General features: G+C 37.8%; 1 long non-coding RNA gene across 1 annotated transcript in view; it reads left to right on the top strand.

Annotated features, from left to right (window-relative positions):
• Positions 1-4,639: 4,639 nt before the first annotated feature.
• Positions 4,640-16,853, top strand: part of LOC128151263 (uncharacterized) — a 137,077-nt gene continuing 124,863 nt past the window's right edge. The window contains exons 1-2 of the long non-coding RNA XR_008238314.1: positions 4,640-4,761; positions 6,606-6,756. This is a non-coding gene — a long non-coding RNA (uncharacterized LOC128151263). The remainder of the gene's footprint in view (positions 4,762-6,605; positions 6,757-16,853) is intronic.

Here is a 16,853-nt window from a genome sequence, read left to right as displayed (position 1 = left end):
ATCCTGAAAAATTGGTTTGGGAAAGGCACCTGGCCCTTCCAATGTGCAGATATAAAATGTGAAGAAGCAATTACAGACACCTTCTCCTTTCAGCAGGGATAACCTAAAAGCAGAGCCTCTTTTTGGAAGGCTTCTGAAGACAGAAGCATTACAAGACAAATTTGTTATCTTGTTTTGTTCTCAAATGCCTGGGTAAGAGTATTACAGTCTCCTCATCTGGATTTCCAATCTGGTGAGAGGTTTCAAGCTTTCGTAATTAAAGTTTCTCTCTGTAAAAAAAGAAAAAGAGGTAGCTACTATACAATCTCAAGTATAAAACTGAAGCAAAGCTACAGCTCTGAAGCTGCTCTAGTAGACAACTGCTTGGCTGTTAGAGACACACTAGTCCAAGACAGAGCTCAGAAGTCTACTGCTGCATTGGTCAGTTTTTGCACAACTGCTGTCTGCTATATCTGCTTCTTGATGGGATCAGTAACTAGCTGCCAGTGGGAAGAAAAAAAATCAGAGTTTTTCAAGGCTTTTACTTTGCCCTTACCGTTGCCTGTCAGCAGCTTTGATTTGTATAGAGAAGCCATCCTATGGCTGTACTGTTCTCTAGCAGTGAGAATGTTACAGGCAACCACAACAGTAGTATTCAAATAAACTAGTGAGAACACATCTGTGGATTTTTATGAGCAAACAAATCACTCGGGATATGCTTTTTGGCCAAATACAGAGATCAGTGTAAAACACACATGTATGCGGTTAAGGTATTGTTTTCAATCAGCACATACTATCTGTGTATGGACGTAACCTCCATTTAATTTCAGCAAGAGCTGTGAAAAAGATAACTTTTCAGTTAGTTGAGTTAGTTTTCATGCATTTGTACTAAAGCAATTTTACAGTGTCTGTAAACTTAGGCTAAAGGAATACGAAGACTAGTAGGAGCCATTAACTTAATATTATTGCCTTCTCCATGGCCAGATAGAGAACAAAACCAAAAGTTCACGAGTCTTTTCTGGGGGTTGAGAATAATATATTAGCAAAAGTGCTAAACAATGTAGTCAAATAAGATCCTAATCTAAATTTGACAGTTACATTAAAATTGTAAAACATTTAAAGTATTACCTATATGTAATGTTCGGATGGTTTGTGACACTAGCTTTTAATAGCTATTCGAATGTATAGTTTTCTCTTGCACAAATGCAACCACAAGCAAATTCTGAACTGAAGGCCATGAACATTTGGCAAAAAGGCATTTTAAATTAAGATTATTTTTTTAAAATATTTAGAGCATGCATTATGTGCTGGTTTCCATAAGTCATTTCCTTAACCAATTAAGGACAAATTTTGAAATGTTGCATTCAAATGTAGAACTTGAAATCATTACAGTTTGTTAATTATGTGGTCTCTGTTAGGTAACCTTGCAACCCTGGAAATCTCTTATACATCATGTTTTCAAGATTATGTAGTAAAAACTGGCACACTTTCATGACCCACCATTTGAATGAATACTGATCTCTTGGGGTCCTACAACTCCTGTAGTAGCCAAGGTGTTTCTAAATCTGCTGAGTCTAGATGGTTATTGGTCACTGTATCTACCTCCTGATTTCTCAGGCATGCATTCATGCCTGCGTCACATGCACATCTAATATCTTTTTTAGCCTGCAAGCACTGCAGGCTTGCTTCCTAGAACCAGTCTTACAGCTCTCTGAAATTGCTACTTGCTTAAACGTTATTTGTCAAACTTGTTTAATAAGAACTGCCAAAGTTTTGTCTTCTAATCTTTAAGAGATCATGTGGCAGAAGAATATTGAACAGAAACAAAGGAATATCTTAGTGATTTGGTTTTGAAATGTAAAATCAGTTCCAGGACTGTGGAAAGCAAAAAGCTACTGATCTCAGATCATAGCTATCTGAATTCTGAATTTGAACTAAATTGTTAGGAGGCGGTCTTGCCAAACTGCTTTCCTGATCTTGCTTTTAAATATGGAATAATCTCTGTGGCTTAAAGATGTGCTCTTTTGGCAAGGTAACTGTCCTTCAGGCAGTTGCTTGTTTCCACCATGGAAGTCCCAAACTTCAGCTCTGACAGTGAGTAAAATAAGCATGATGTGAGCACTAAGGGTCTAATTTTCTAGCTTCATTCTCAACTAGGATGCCTGACTAACAATATAACCAAGCACAAGAATGGGAATTCCTCTACCTTGCTCTGTGAAAACTCCTTGAGAGGAGATATTTTTTTATCCAGCAGACCATGCACATCCACAGAGGACCCCTGTGAATGGTATGCTGAAAGGGTAAAAGAACCACAAGAACATCTTTAGGCTGCAGTAATGGTCATAGAAACAAGAGAGGGTAATAATATCCCTTCCAGATACCAGCCCTCCCCCACAGTTATATGGTTGTGTGAAAGGGTTGACTTCTCAATAAAGAGATTTAATTTTCTAACCATGTTGCTGCATCAGGGAGCCAGCCAGCTTAGCATTTGTTTTGTGATCAGAGAAGGTACTGGAACAGGTTCCACTTTACAATGAGTATCTTTTTTTGACTGTCAGGTCTTTGGTAAGAGTATTTGCAAAGCAACAATAAAAATTAAAGTGCACTCTAATACTCTGTACTCGCTGTTAACTTCTGAAATATTGTTATGCATTAATTTTAACAGTTACTTTACAAAACCACTTACCAAAATCTTGGATGCCAGAAAATGATAAAATGCTGTTGATGTTATACCAGAGCTTCCCACAAATTGGTTCTTGGTGTGGAACAGCCTGCTTCACTCGCTTCCTGATCCAGCATCCACCCACAGTGCTTTTCTTCTAAAGGGAACAAACAGCTGGAAAACACACAAATGTTATTCTGTTTAAAATTCAAGTTAAATTTAACCAGTTGTCTGTGCTCTCAGACAGCTTCAGATTGAGGAAAAATAGGCTAGAGTACAGGACTAATGCTGAGTTTGAGGAGAAATTTCAAAAGAAAAGAGGTATTTAATTTTTAAGTGAGTATTTGTAGTAGCTTTCTAATTTTCCCACTCAAATAATGCCTAGCAGCTGCTGGTACAATGGTAATAAACATATACATCAGCCATTTTGCTGATATACTTTAAAATGCTTTACAAATAGTAACACGCTGTTATTCAGAAAACAGAGCCACAAAGAAGTCAAGTGATTTATCTAAAACCTCATTTCATGTCTTGAGTATCATTTGCCTTTTCATTGCTATGCCCTTATTGACCAGAACCGCTTCTGGTCAAACTGCACAATTTTGGCTTAAGCAAAATTCAATGCTGTATAGGGTCTGCCAGCATATACACACTGCAGCACCTGTGACTTTGATGTACAGGGTCAAGAAAGGCCCTCTGTCTCATGCAACTCTTTAGCAGGACAGCAAACCATGGGGGATGCAGGAAAAGCCAAGTGGACTGTATATTTTACACCTGATGCCTGGTCTAGAAAAGGACTGCGTATCAACCTCATTTTAGGGCAATGTCTCCTCTTTTTTCACAGCTAGTGGTGCAATGTGTGTACTAAACACTGTGGGCAGTTTGTGCGTAGGTGGGTTTTTTCAGCCCATGTTCTACTTATCAATCAGGACATTTGCCAGAGGATTTGCTTTGATTGCAGAAGGCCTAACAGAATAAATCTGAGCAATTCTTCAGTTGACCTGAAGAGGACACTACTCCTAGTGATTCTTAGAAGCCCTGTAAGTTAGTAGTGGTATGTGTTAGAAGATTTGCTCAGGCCAGAAAACTCCCAAACAGCTAAAGTAGCTACTCATAGTACTAAAGAATCAGAAAGAAGACAGAATACTGGGATATGTCCAAATTCATTAATTGGGAAAAGAAAAAAAAAAAAACCCAAACCAAAAAACCAAAACCAAATTGATGCAATATTTTGCACCAGAAAATCACTATAATGACAAATGACAACCCTGTAGCCTGTAAAATCTGCTAACAAACTGTCTGCTGTGGTTGTTATTAAAACTAAACTTATGATCCATGATTATTTAACCATTACACATAAGTGGGGGCTAAACTGGATATCTGTGTCAGAAGATATTTCAGTGCTGTCTGGACTGAGAAAATTACTCATCAAGTTTGATTTCTGATGCCTCCCTTCTCTGAAGATTAGCACCCTAAGTAGTTTACAGGCGTTTAGAAAGATTCCTTCCTCTCTCCCTTTGTGTCCTCTTCAGTAGTTACACTGTAATCTTTCTTTAAATTTAATCTGTAGACCTTTAAAAATGGCTTATGTAGAATAGCTGTGCTGCAGTGAGGTGGCTGACCGCAGAGCAATTCTACATTGCCAGAGAACCATCCCTCTTGTGTGTAATTATTATTGTCCAGGTGAAATTTCCTGGACCTATAGCAGCAACAGTGTAGGCCCCCTCCATCAGTCAAGTTGTTTGAATATATGGGTATTTTGCCAGAGTTACAACCAGCTAAAATAAAGTTAAGAAAAAGGTACATTGAAGTGAGATAGTAGTTGGCACATTAGAGTTTCCTTTTGATTGATATATGATAAATTTTTTATTGTCAAGAAAATTGTTTACACCATTTGACTAATGGGTTGGATGGTCTGTTTAAGAGAGAAAATAGACACATATGGCAATGGAAAGAAGCTCTTATTTTGTTGGATTACTGCCCACGTACCAACAAAATGCTGCATATGTCTTTAGTTCCAGCCTCAACTGGCTTCCACCGTAGCCAACAAGAGTTGAAAATGGTGAAAGTGGTTATGGCAAGAATGGAGCATTACCTACTGAGGCCAACAAACTACACGGGTACTGTGCATTTTCTCTTTATTCCTGCTCCTAGAATGGGGTGAAGTAAGGCCAATATATGTTCTGTTAATGCATGCATGGATCCACACCAGTTGCTTTCTTTGTAGAGGCTACTGCTTTTTCTGCTGCTAGCAAATATCCCATTAGCAAAAAAGTCCAGAGCTGACCTTCGGATGAGGAGGTTGCAAACGTAAACCCAAATCCCTCTTCCACCGATGTATGAAAAAATGTCATATTAAGTACTAATTGCATAATATGAAAGCACTTGCAAGTAACAGGATGGGTAGATTTTTTAGATAGCTCAGGGGTTTACTGGCCTACTTAATATAACAAAAATACTGGAGAATGATTTTTTAATTTTTTTTTTTCCCTCCCTGAATCAAGAAAAACATATTAGTAACTTGTATTACCTGGCTCAGTGGCAGTGCCAACTCTTTGCTGATCTCAGCCTTCTTTTAGTAGGACAAACAGGAGACTGGAGAGGGTTCTCACCAATACAGTTATGTTCTGCTGCAGACTTATCTGCTGAGACCTGAGATGGACTGACAATGACTCTCTCCACAGGTCACTTAAAAACAGGGTAACAATTTTCAGATGGAGCTAACCTGAGTAGCTCTGAGCAAATAGCTTGGAGGAGAAAGTATCTGTCTGCATTATATTACACCCTTAAACCATTCAGATTTGTCTCCAATTTCTGTATAGCAATCATCCAAATTACAGAGCAAAAGGTTTGGTGAATAATGTGCAAAGTACAGCTAGGATTCTTTTAAAAATCTAACAGTCAATAAAGTATTAATGCTTTCTGGAATGAAGTTGGGCCTCTGTATATCATTGATCCTTTATTAATGATTTCATTTTAAATACCGCTATCCTGATTCACAAAGGAAGCATTTTCCATTTTCCATCGCTCTTCTGTTAAATATCCAAAGGGAGAATTTTCTGCTTACAGAAAAAGTAATTTCACAGATGACCACAATTGCTGAGGGCCAGATTCTGAAAATGATAATCTTCTCTGAAAGTTCCTGTCCTTGTTCATTAGCCATACACAGCAAAAGATGAAGCAAGCTGTATGAAACATTGTAATTGGGTGTCTCCCACTGATGCCACATTAATATGTCATTAGACTAATATCTTTTACTGACACACAGATATGGTTTTCAGAAGAGATCTGGAAGCCTGACAAGCTGGATATTGTATTTTAACAGACTAAAATGATTTATACATTTCTTATTTAAAAATTTCTTAATTTGCAGAGTGCCTTAAAATCTGACTGAGACCCTACCATGTCATCACACCACTATAGAGAGCAGGTTGCCAAAAATACTTGTGGAGCAGTGGGGCACAATGGTGGTAGTGTTAATGAGAAGTCCAAGCAAAATGGTACAAAGACCTCATACTCTAAGCCTTGAAATAGAGTACCCTATATTCCCTGCAAGTGGGTTGTCTGCAACATAACAGCAGTATGTATTGCATGTGTATGGTCATTACTTTCTTTACATGAGGACACACCATCAGAGAAATTTAACTTTCTCTTTCAGGTCATCAGGCAACTTGCACTCTTACATGAAGACATAACCCAAAATTCAAGCACATTGTGTTAGTCCATTTGAAGCCTTTCTACCAGTTTGATGAAAAAGTGGACCAGAGCTATAGTGTATGAACTGTGAATTTGTTAGATTTCTTTCTAGTACGGGAATACTTGCTTTAAGTCTTACGTTAGTCGGAAATGCTCTCAGAGCAGGCAGTTCGAGGTTTATGCCTGCTGTTCCTTTCTCACAAACAAATCTCAATGGGAAAAGTGTTCAAAGTAGATTTTTGTCTTTTTTTTTTTTTTTTTTTTTTAGATGAATGGCAGATGGAGAACCTCTTTTCAAGTGAACTTGGAGCAGACACTGTCTTGGAGAGAAGAAAGAAAAAAGAGAGAATTGCAAAGAAAGTTTGAAGAGCCCTATGCTGCTGAAGGGCTGTCTGCTCTTCCTTTTAGCAGTATACGAGGTGAGTTCTGTTTGAAAGATTTTGGCATATCTTTATGCTGAAGAGCTATGTGTCGCTAAGCAACATTTAGCAGTGTGTAAGTAACCACATGGAAGTTGCCTTTGGTACTTTTCATAGCTGTGTCTGCTCTCATCACAGAATCTTAGTAAGATGAAAGATCCTTCTATGAGTTGATACAGGATCAAGGTGTATACTGAGAATGGTACAGAGATCAGAAGCTGAGCTCTTTCAAAGCTAAATGGGCCATAGCAAAGACTACAAGCTAAACGAAACATAGGACTTGTTCAAAAAACCATGTAAGTGTTCTCTCTCCGTTAAACTATGAACTGTCATCCCTGATGCAACTGTGATACTGTTTAATTTCATTTCCTGTGACAATAAGAATAAAAATCTATTTAAAGTGTTTAAAGGAGTGAATCACACATTCGAAAGAAATATTTTTTTTGTGAAGAGTAGCATAGACTTGTTATAAAAAGTAAATTGGGTGAACAGAAAACAGATTGAGAAAACAGGTACAAGCTATGCCACTCATGAAATTTTATCCAGAGACCTGCAGCCTGAAAACATTCATGTGACTTTGAATTTCTATTCCAGATTGTCATGAAGTATAAAGAGAATAAAGAGACTATTACAAGAGGACTTGTTGTCTAATGTAGTTGATCTCACTATATTTTGTGCTTTGATGCAGTGCCTGTATGATCAGAGAGGATAGCCTGAGGCTTGATGTAGTAGCAGGTCTGATCTGACATTACAGGAATGTAAACTATCCAGACCATAGGGTGCCAAGTTTACCTTCCCACTTCTCAGTGTTAGGAGATGCTCTGTCAAGGCAAGAGCCCAGCACCATTTGAGAACAAGCAGAGAGTCTGCATTCGCTTTTCTTGTGCTGTGACATCCTTAAAGTTAAAGACCATTTCAGCTGTGACACCTTTGTATTTCCTTAAACCTTTTCCTTTCTCTGGCAGAAAGGTGAGAAAAGGTCCTGAGTGCTCTCAAGCCAACTATATAGTAATAATTTGGGGTTGTTCCCAAATCTAAGTCACTAAATTTAGCTTTAGGCTTGATAGCAACACAAAGAAGGTTCTGGGAAATACTTCAGGCAGCTGTAATTCAAAGAAACCCTAAGATACTCTGTATTATATATAGCACTGTAATGGCCCTTTATGTGGCCCTCCCTACACCGTAATGTAGTCTTAGGGAGCAGGGGAGTATAAGGACTGCAGAATGGTTGCCTCCTAATTATGACATGGTGTCCCATAGTAATCATAGTTTACATGAACCTGAGGACTAATGCCGTAGCATAAGCTTTTGTACATCTTCAGTCATCCTATATAAATTTAAAGAATCAAATGAGCTTGTAATTCAAATGATGGAGAGAGCCAAAGAGATTATAAACAATGAGGCTAACTGCAACTAATAGTGCATCAGGTGTTTAATTCTTCAGTATATCTGTAAGTATACTCAAACCTTGCAAAATAGGTTTAACAATTCTTTAGCTTCAGGTAAGTATTAAAACTGTGAACTCAGCATTCAAGCTTCTTAAGCTTAGCACTTAAGTGTGCGCTTATTGTGAAGTCTGTGTGTTAGTTTTTTGTGACAGGGCTTGATATGCAAATCAAAGGTCTATGAAATGTTACTGAAAAAATGGTGTCCAATGTAACTGAAAGGTAGCTGCAGATACTGTAGTTTGTTTTGCTTAGATTATAAACTCTCTGAGGCAGAGGGCCACTGTTTTATTCATTATAAAACACCTGGCACATGTGTTGTGTCCAGCTATGGTTCCTGTGCTCCATTGTAATTTAAGAATAAAAATATCATGTAAATAATGTAGCTGTTTAGAATTTGTCAACAGAAAAAGCAGTTAGTAAAACTTTTTTCCTGCTTTATATGGTAATACATATGTTCCCTTCACTATTTGGGTATGAGAATTTTATAGGGGGTATCAGTACACATTTAACTGTGTGGATTCACTTCTGTGGTCAAGATGAAAAGCCAAAAAAAATTCTGATTTTTCTTTAATTTCAAACTCTTACTAGGGCAGAAGATAACCATGTTCTTACAATGTTAAAACGGGAAATATTTTTCTGTAATATTGTTTAGGTTGATTCCAAAAAGAAAATAGGCCGTTCCAGACATAAGAATTTACAGTATGTATTGTCTTTCAGACAATTATCAAATATGTAAATTCCAGAGAGATATTTGACCTAAACTTAGATCTGCTGCATACATCAAGATTAATTCATTATAAACCAATTGAGGAACAATTAATTGGTGTTCAAGGCATTAATTTCTTTTTGTTGTTGTTTAAATTCAGCTATTTCTGTCTGTAGCATAATACATAAGAGGCAATGATCATTGCTTTTTAACTTTTTGTGCAAATAAATTACAAAATTAATTGCTGGTTGCACTGAAATTAAGGACATGTCAGTGTTTCAATTACAAACCTTTATTTTTGGAGGTTTATAAATCAGTTGTAAAAGTTGTCTCCAAACACAAAAAATAAATTAATTAGCAGACATTGTCTTAGCTGACAAGCATGGTTGTTTACATTTTTAATGATCTCAGGAGTCTTAATCATTTAACATTTTTGAAGTGCTTTGAGATCCTTGAAGGATGGGCTTGATAAAGTGCAAAGTATTATTAATATTCTCTTTAATTCGTTCATGTTAACGAGATATATGTCATGAGGGCTATTTCAGCTAATTATGTGTGCTAGATCCCACAATGTATCTGTTAGGAAATGTCTCTGGAAATTATTAAAGATTCAGTTGAGATCTGGTGATCACTGACTTTGACAAGCAGAAGAATTGGCAAGCCTCCTTTTAAGGAGAAACATGAACCACTGCTTCCTTGGAGGACTTAAGAATGGGAATAAAGGATTTCTGTTATAAGTACCATAAATTTGGAAAGCCTGGTTAAAAACATAGATATCTTTATAGATATGTAGGAGATAAATATATACGCACACCGAGGGAGACAACACGCGCACATATATAAATAGTGTCCATCATTTACACTTAGATTCAAACTACTTAAGGAGGTGCCAGTTTAATATCATAATTAAGCTGCTGAACAGGGCTGTTACTCCCTTTTTCTTCTCCTATGCCTCCAACTGTGTTCCTAGGCATACTGTTAGCCTTTTTCTGAGTTTGACATAATCATTCTTGCTGTGGTATGAGCTGGTTCAGGGAGCTAAAGATGACAGGAAGCAGTTGATTTTTTGGAGTGCAGGATTCATCTTCTACAGGTTTAGCTATCTGAACCAGCCCACTGTGGGGCCAGACACGTACTGGAGCAGCCAGAAGAACAGGAGAGGTGTGAAAGTAGATCAACTTAGTTCTAATGTCAGATTTTACTGTGGGTTGGGAGTAGTCCCTCTGTATTTGGTGGTGGAAGCCAGACCCTTTCAGAAAGTAGGCAGGTCTCAGGCTGATTGCAAGGCCCCTTCTTCATTGACTACTGAGGAAGAATAAGGTAAAACCACTTTTTTAACATAGCCTTCTCCATTTAGTGCCTGAAGTTAGATCATTTTAATCTAGGATAAACCAAATCTTGCTTAAATGAAAAGTATGTATTTTCCTTGGGTTTTTAGGATTTAAGGTAAAGAGGAAAATGGCCATTTCCCTTGGGCTTTAAACCCAAAAATAACATTTAAAATGTTCATCAAGTTTTCTTTGAAAGCTATTTAAACATCTGAATAAAAGGAAGAAGATCTATTGTTATTTAGAGCTCCTTGGAGAAACTCCAAGCTTTAATTGCACTTCACTTTCATTTCACTAAGAATGAATCTGAATGAAAGTGTCTCTGTCCTGTGGTGCTCTTTCATTCCCCGTCTTAGTTCCTGTGAAAAAAGTGCGGTGGTGCAGCCAAACTCAGCCAGGTGCCCTGCTGCTGTTGATTTAGACATCTCTTTTGGCTCCTAGCTGATTTTCTCTTGTTTTGAGAATAAATTAAAAGCATGTTTGAAAGTAGCAATGTCAATTTTCCTAATTATCTGAGACGTGGTGACTATAAATACCACACTACCTGTTAAAGAAATATATTCAAGAAAGTTAAGTGGATGATATCCAGACAAATCAACTTTTTACAGGGAATCCAATGGTTCTCTCTGAGAGTTTCATGCCAGATAATGTGTGCACATGGTATACAACATGGTTCTTCTGGGTATGTTGGACTTATGTTTGTGTACGTGCACAGAAAAATGACCTTGTTTCCTAAGAACTTGCTGAACATGTTCTCTGCAGTCCCTCTGTGCATGAGCTAGCTCTCCGATATCTCCAGATGCCACAATGGCCAAAAAAAACCCCGCCGTTTTTGGTTTTGGGTTTTTTTTTTCCCCTTTCAGAAATCATGACTTGAAAGATAAGGCAGTTCTGGAGAAACCCAAGCCTGTTTATCTTTTATGTGGCTAATGAGAGGAGAACTCTTTCTCTATTTTACATCTAACCACGCTTGTTGAGCTCTATGGCAGCATACTTAAAACAGTTTCCATGGGAAAGCTGATGGCCGAGTTTATCTTAATTTATGCAACACTTGTTTGCTGAGCTCTACATGTGTTTTGATATAGTGTCAGGAGTTCTTCATCAGCTGAGTAAGGAGTGCTTGATGTTCCTTGATGCTGTTCTTTTATTCCCAGGCCTGTTGCTACCAGATTTCCTCTTCCCTCCTACAAAGTACAGCAGTTTTTCTACTATTTTCAATGTCTTCTGATGTATGAGCTTTCCTGAAATACAGCTGATATTTGTATGTGCAGATATTCCCCATAATGTCTGCTTTTTTTCTAGTTCTAAATTAAACACACATTAGAACTTCCTCTGGTGAGACAGTCATGTTTGGGGAACGTTCATGGGATGCTGCATATTTAAGACTCACTTTTACTTTGCTTACTTTTTTTTTTTTTTTTTAACTTTTGCTTACTATTTAAGACTTTGGGGGCCAGATTGTTCAAATATTAGATAATCCTAGCAAAGTTAATGACTGTGTTCATGAAAGTAAGAATGGAAAGACTGGACTGTAAGTTGCACTGTGCTATAATGATGAGCCTGGTTGTTTAGTACATACAGGCCACTAAAACTTTGGCCTAAATTTAAACAGACATTAGGAACTGTGGGAACAGACTCTTGAGTCAGAGTCTGTGTACTTTGTAATACTGGATCCCAAATCCATGTAAAAATTGCAAAGCAGGGGAAAATTGGACATATCTGTATCTGTTATTTTAACTTACATAAAGAACAGAAATAAGGGTTTCTATCTTACAAAGAGTGAGGTTCTCTCTTCTGAAATTAGTTCATAGCCCCAATTATACTGCATTTGAATTTCACACACTTAAAGCATTTTAAAAGTTTTAAAATCAAATAAAGAACCTGATGAAAAAATCCATACTGGAAACTTTTGACTTTTTCAGAAGCATAATCTTTTCTATATCACTGATAAAATCATAAACAATATATTCTACTTGCCTAAATTTAGAAGAGAGTGATATGATAAGTTATTGTTAAAGCTACAGGTAGTACACATTCTTACTGACAGTGACCTTTACAGTCAACAAAACAGAATTCAGTTCAATTCTTGTATTTATTTTCCTACGTTCTGTAAAAATCCAGTGATAAATCTTGCATCTTTCTGCCTGTCAGTATGAGGTTGTAGACCTACATGTTTCATATGAGTAGTAAAGGAATCCAAGGAATATTTCCCATTTCTTTTTAGCGCGGTGTAAATAAGCATGGGGAATTACAAGAAATGGAGGAAGTTCCTTGGGACTTATCTTTGGAGAGGAAGGAGCAATCTGTGTTCATTGACCTCTAATGACCTGGTTTTGTCCAATGCTGGCTAGTTGGTCTGGTTACTGTTTGTGTTTTCAAGCATCTCATCTGGACACAGTCTGTTCAGGGAAGAAGTTTTTTGCATGTTTTCATTGTGAGGAAGATAGAGCCTGCACCATTGACAGGCTGTGGGACTTATGATTATCACATTGGCAATTTTTAGCTTTTATTTTTAGCAGTATTGCTCAAGGTATTCCTGAGGAAGTACTGATGCTATTGGAACTTAAATACTGTGTGTACAGTTCTCTGCTAACCTTGCCCAGAAAAACGAAATCTGGTATAAAGAATGGCTACAGGCATTTGGAAGCCTGCCTTATGAAAGCAAGCTGAAAGCTTCTTTGGACTAGCAAGACAAAAGCTGAAAGGGCTTAGATTGCTCTCCCTGACAGTCAGGTAGGTTGAACGTGAAGCTCCTCATGAGATTCAATATACATGTCTTTGCATTGAGATGCTGTGAGCGTACAGACTACCTTAGGTTTATGCAACTTCTAATTTTGCAGTTTGCTCATTACAGACTGAAAAAAAAACTAAGATGCACCCTCGCTTACAGAGATATTAGTGTGTTGTCAAATTATGGAATGCCTTCTGTATGCCTCACAAAATTTGAACCCAAATATATAAAGTGTCAATGTATATAGATTAAACAGATATATTTGATTTTCATTATGCAGTTGTTTTTCTATGATTTTTTCTAGTTGCTCTGCTTGCTTCAATACTGGTAATGTCATTCTTGTTCTAGCCTTCCTAAAGCTTTCTCACTGTTAAAACTTATTTCTAAATGAGATGGATTTGCTTAAGTTTGATATAAAAAATATTTTTTAACCCATGTAACATCTAATATTTTCATCACCTGTAAATGAAGGAAATTCATCTTTTTGCAAAATTTTAATGCAAGAGTACAAAGCTGTAGACAACAGTTCTTTTATAAGCTATCAATGTATTGTTCAGTTCATCTACATGCAGAGCTGGGGTAGTGGTATTCAAGAAGCATATGCGTGGGCTAATTGGATTTTCCATTTTGCATTACTTCATTGTTGACTATGTGCAGGCTTAAAAGATTCAGGGTAATAAAACTAGCCTAATGCTACATGTATATGATTACCTCTGTCTTGTCAATGACTTAATCCCAGAGTTAATGTCATTTATTTTTCAGATATGAGAATGACCCATCATCTACCAAAATACTAAACTCTCACACTACAATATTGATTGGCAGAACTGGAAGTGTCCTTAAAGACTTTTTTTTTTCCAGTTTGAAAATTAATGCAACAAGATCTAGTTGATTCTGGGTAGTAGATAGCTTTTCTGCTGTGACATGTTGTTGGAACAACAGGATGGGTGATGGTAGCTAAAGAATGTTTTTAAAGTTGTCTTTCTTGTTAAACGCCTTAGTAGCGGAACATTAACAGTAGTTGGGACATGGGATTCTGTTGTCAGAGCACTGATTTGCCTTATTTCTCTCTCTTAATGACTACAAGTTGTTAAGATGCACAGCACATGCAGAAAAAAACCACTAAATGTAAATAAGAAAAATAGACTAGGAGAATTAAGGTAGACATAGAGGTTCAGACACTTATTTCCACTGAAATTCAGTATCTAGGGCTTGGGCACCAGAATTCAGTAGACACCTTTGAAATTGCTTCCCACCTTTTCAGCACTCCCCATTTTGAAGGTAGTGGAAGAATTGGTACTGGATATCAGCATAACAAAAAATCCAGCAGTGAAAAATGGATGGAAAAGTGTCAATATAAGAATAGAGCCACTTACTCTGGGTAGCAATTACAATAGGGCAAAGAAATTCATTTTGCCTCTAGCATTGTCTAACCAAACCTGGAGTCTGGAAACAGACTTACAGTATTTTCTGCAGCTTTCTGTGTCTTGTCTCCCTATTTTCTTTTTCCTCTTTGAAAGGACTTTGCTAGTGGTATAATCATAGCTTTGTTTTACTGTGGTAAGGCTGTCAAGTAACACACCAGCAAGAGTCCAGAAAAATCCCCAAAAGGCCACCCAGAGCGTTCGTGCAAGTAACCAACAGTGATAAATATAGCATGAAACATTTGTATCCTGCGCTGCATCAGAAGGAGCGTGACCAGCAGGTTGAGGGAGGAGATTCTCCCCCTCTACTCTGTTCTTGTGAGACCCCACCTGGAGTACTGCATTCAGCTCTGGGGCCCCCAACATAAGAAGGACATGGACCTATTGGAGCGAGTCCAGAGGAGGAACACAAAGATGATCAGAGGGCTGGAGCACTGCTCCTATGAAGATAGGCTGAGAGAGTTGGGGTTGTTCAGCCTGGAGAAAAGAAGGCTCTGGGGAGACCTTATAGCAGCCTTCCAGTACCTAAAGGGGGGCTGCAGGAAAGCTGGAGAGGGACTTTTTACAAGGGCAGGCAGTGATAGGACAAGGGGTAATGGCTTTAAACTGAAAGAGGGTAGATTTAGATTAGATGTAAGGAAGAAGCTCTTCACTGTGAGGGTGGTGAGGCACTGGAACAGGATGCCCAGAGAAGTTGTGGATGCCCAATCCCTGGAAGTGTTCAAGGCCAGGTTGGATGGGACTTTGAGCAACCTGGTCTAGTGGAAGGTGTCCCTGCCCATGGCAGGGGGCTTGGAACTAGATGATCTTTAAGGTCCCTTCCAACCCAAACCATTCTATGATTCTATGATTTGGCCATGTAAGCTGCAGATTGAGAACAATGGATTTCTCCAGCTATGTTAGTAGGGACTAGCTGTCCCCCTATCCATTAATTATGAAATTGAGGGTTGGGGGTTGCTAGCAGGATTAATTACTTTGCAACTGCTGAAAATTATGGTGATCTTGAGAAAGTAGCAGTCAAAGAAAATGTACATGTTTGCCAAAAATAGCACAGCTAATACTTGACCACGTTTTAAAGTTTTGAGCAAAATGTATCCTACCATTTCAGTATTACTTGAATGCTGAACAAGCTGAACTAGCAACATGAACACTATGGCAGCCTGAGGTAGTAAAAGCCCTCAGGAGTCACTTGAAGATGTCAAAGCATCTATCATTTTCCCCTGTAATTTTGTGCACCTGTGGTAGACAAAGGCCATGACATGGAGCTGGCCTTCTGTCTATCTATGCAGATGTGGTAGTGTCTCACCATTTCCTGGATATGTGCTAATATGGGGAACAGAACCAATGGGAGATGAACAGTGAAAATATTGCAGAGATTTGCTTCCCAGGGCAGATTTTCTATGAGAGATGATAATGTGGGCCCACATTCTGTTCTTATATGTGCTGGAAACTTTTTGAGATCATGGAAAGAATAGAGATAGTATTAATGGTCTCATTGATTATAAATTTTACTCTATCAGTTTAAGCAAAAGCATAGCCATCCTATTTACTGTCTAGAATATGCAACTTCTCCAGAAGATGACTAGCTTTACTAATTCAGGAAAAGGGAAATACTGGAAATAGACTGAGAATTGTTCAGGTCTTTATGGGCCTGCACTTTTGTGATGGCTGCTAGCCTATAGGTCCCTCCTGTCAGTTCGCAATTTCCAGGTTTTTCTCCTGGACGTGTATCATTGCACGATTATTCTAACTGCTTTTGGGAAAGATTTGTGCAAAGCATACTCAGTCCTTTGTTTTATAGATAGTTGTTATTACAAAATGAACGTAGCCTCAGATACTTAGTAAAAGTATATTTTAAAAAAACAATGAAACTTGAAGAAGACAAGAAGATTGCAAATATTCATAGCTCCCTTAGCAATGGTCTTGAAAAAATTCAACAGTATATCTTTATATTACACTGTACAACCTTTGAGGCAGACATCTCCATCACATGTAGACCACAGTATATTAGACATCATACTGAATTCTGCGTTAATGACTTTCAAACAGTCCTCACAACTCATGATATTACTTGAGCTGTGGGAACAGTTTTCTGTGAGGCTTACTGCCAAATCTTTCACTTTTGTTATTCTCTTATGAAACTGTGGCAATTTAGCACAAGCCTTTACTAAAAGCTCACATTTTATATACTCAAGAAGTGCAAAAATCAATGCATGAGCAGGCAGAGAAATACTAAAATGCTTGTAGTCTGAAAGGGGGCTACCTGCAAACCCATTTCATCAGTCTGACTAAGTACCCCAAAGTCAGGAAGCTTATCTGATCCATCTAGAGTTCTCGATGATGAAAATCTCACAAAAAACAAAGGATTTCTGAGACTTCATGATTTCAGTCATTCAGAAAATACGATGAGAAGCACTTATGCTTCTTTCATATTGCATTTTTTGCTGTCTGCAGACAAAT

Source organism: Harpia harpyja, chromosome 14 (genome assembly GCF_026419915.1).
Source record: "Harpia harpyja isolate bHarHar1 chromosome 14, bHarHar1 primary haplotype, whole genome shotgun sequence".
Classification (NCBI taxonomy): domain Eukaryota; kingdom Metazoa; phylum Chordata; class Aves; order Accipitriformes; family Accipitridae; genus Harpia; species Harpia harpyja.
This window is presented reverse-complemented; position numbering and strand designations above follow the sequence as displayed.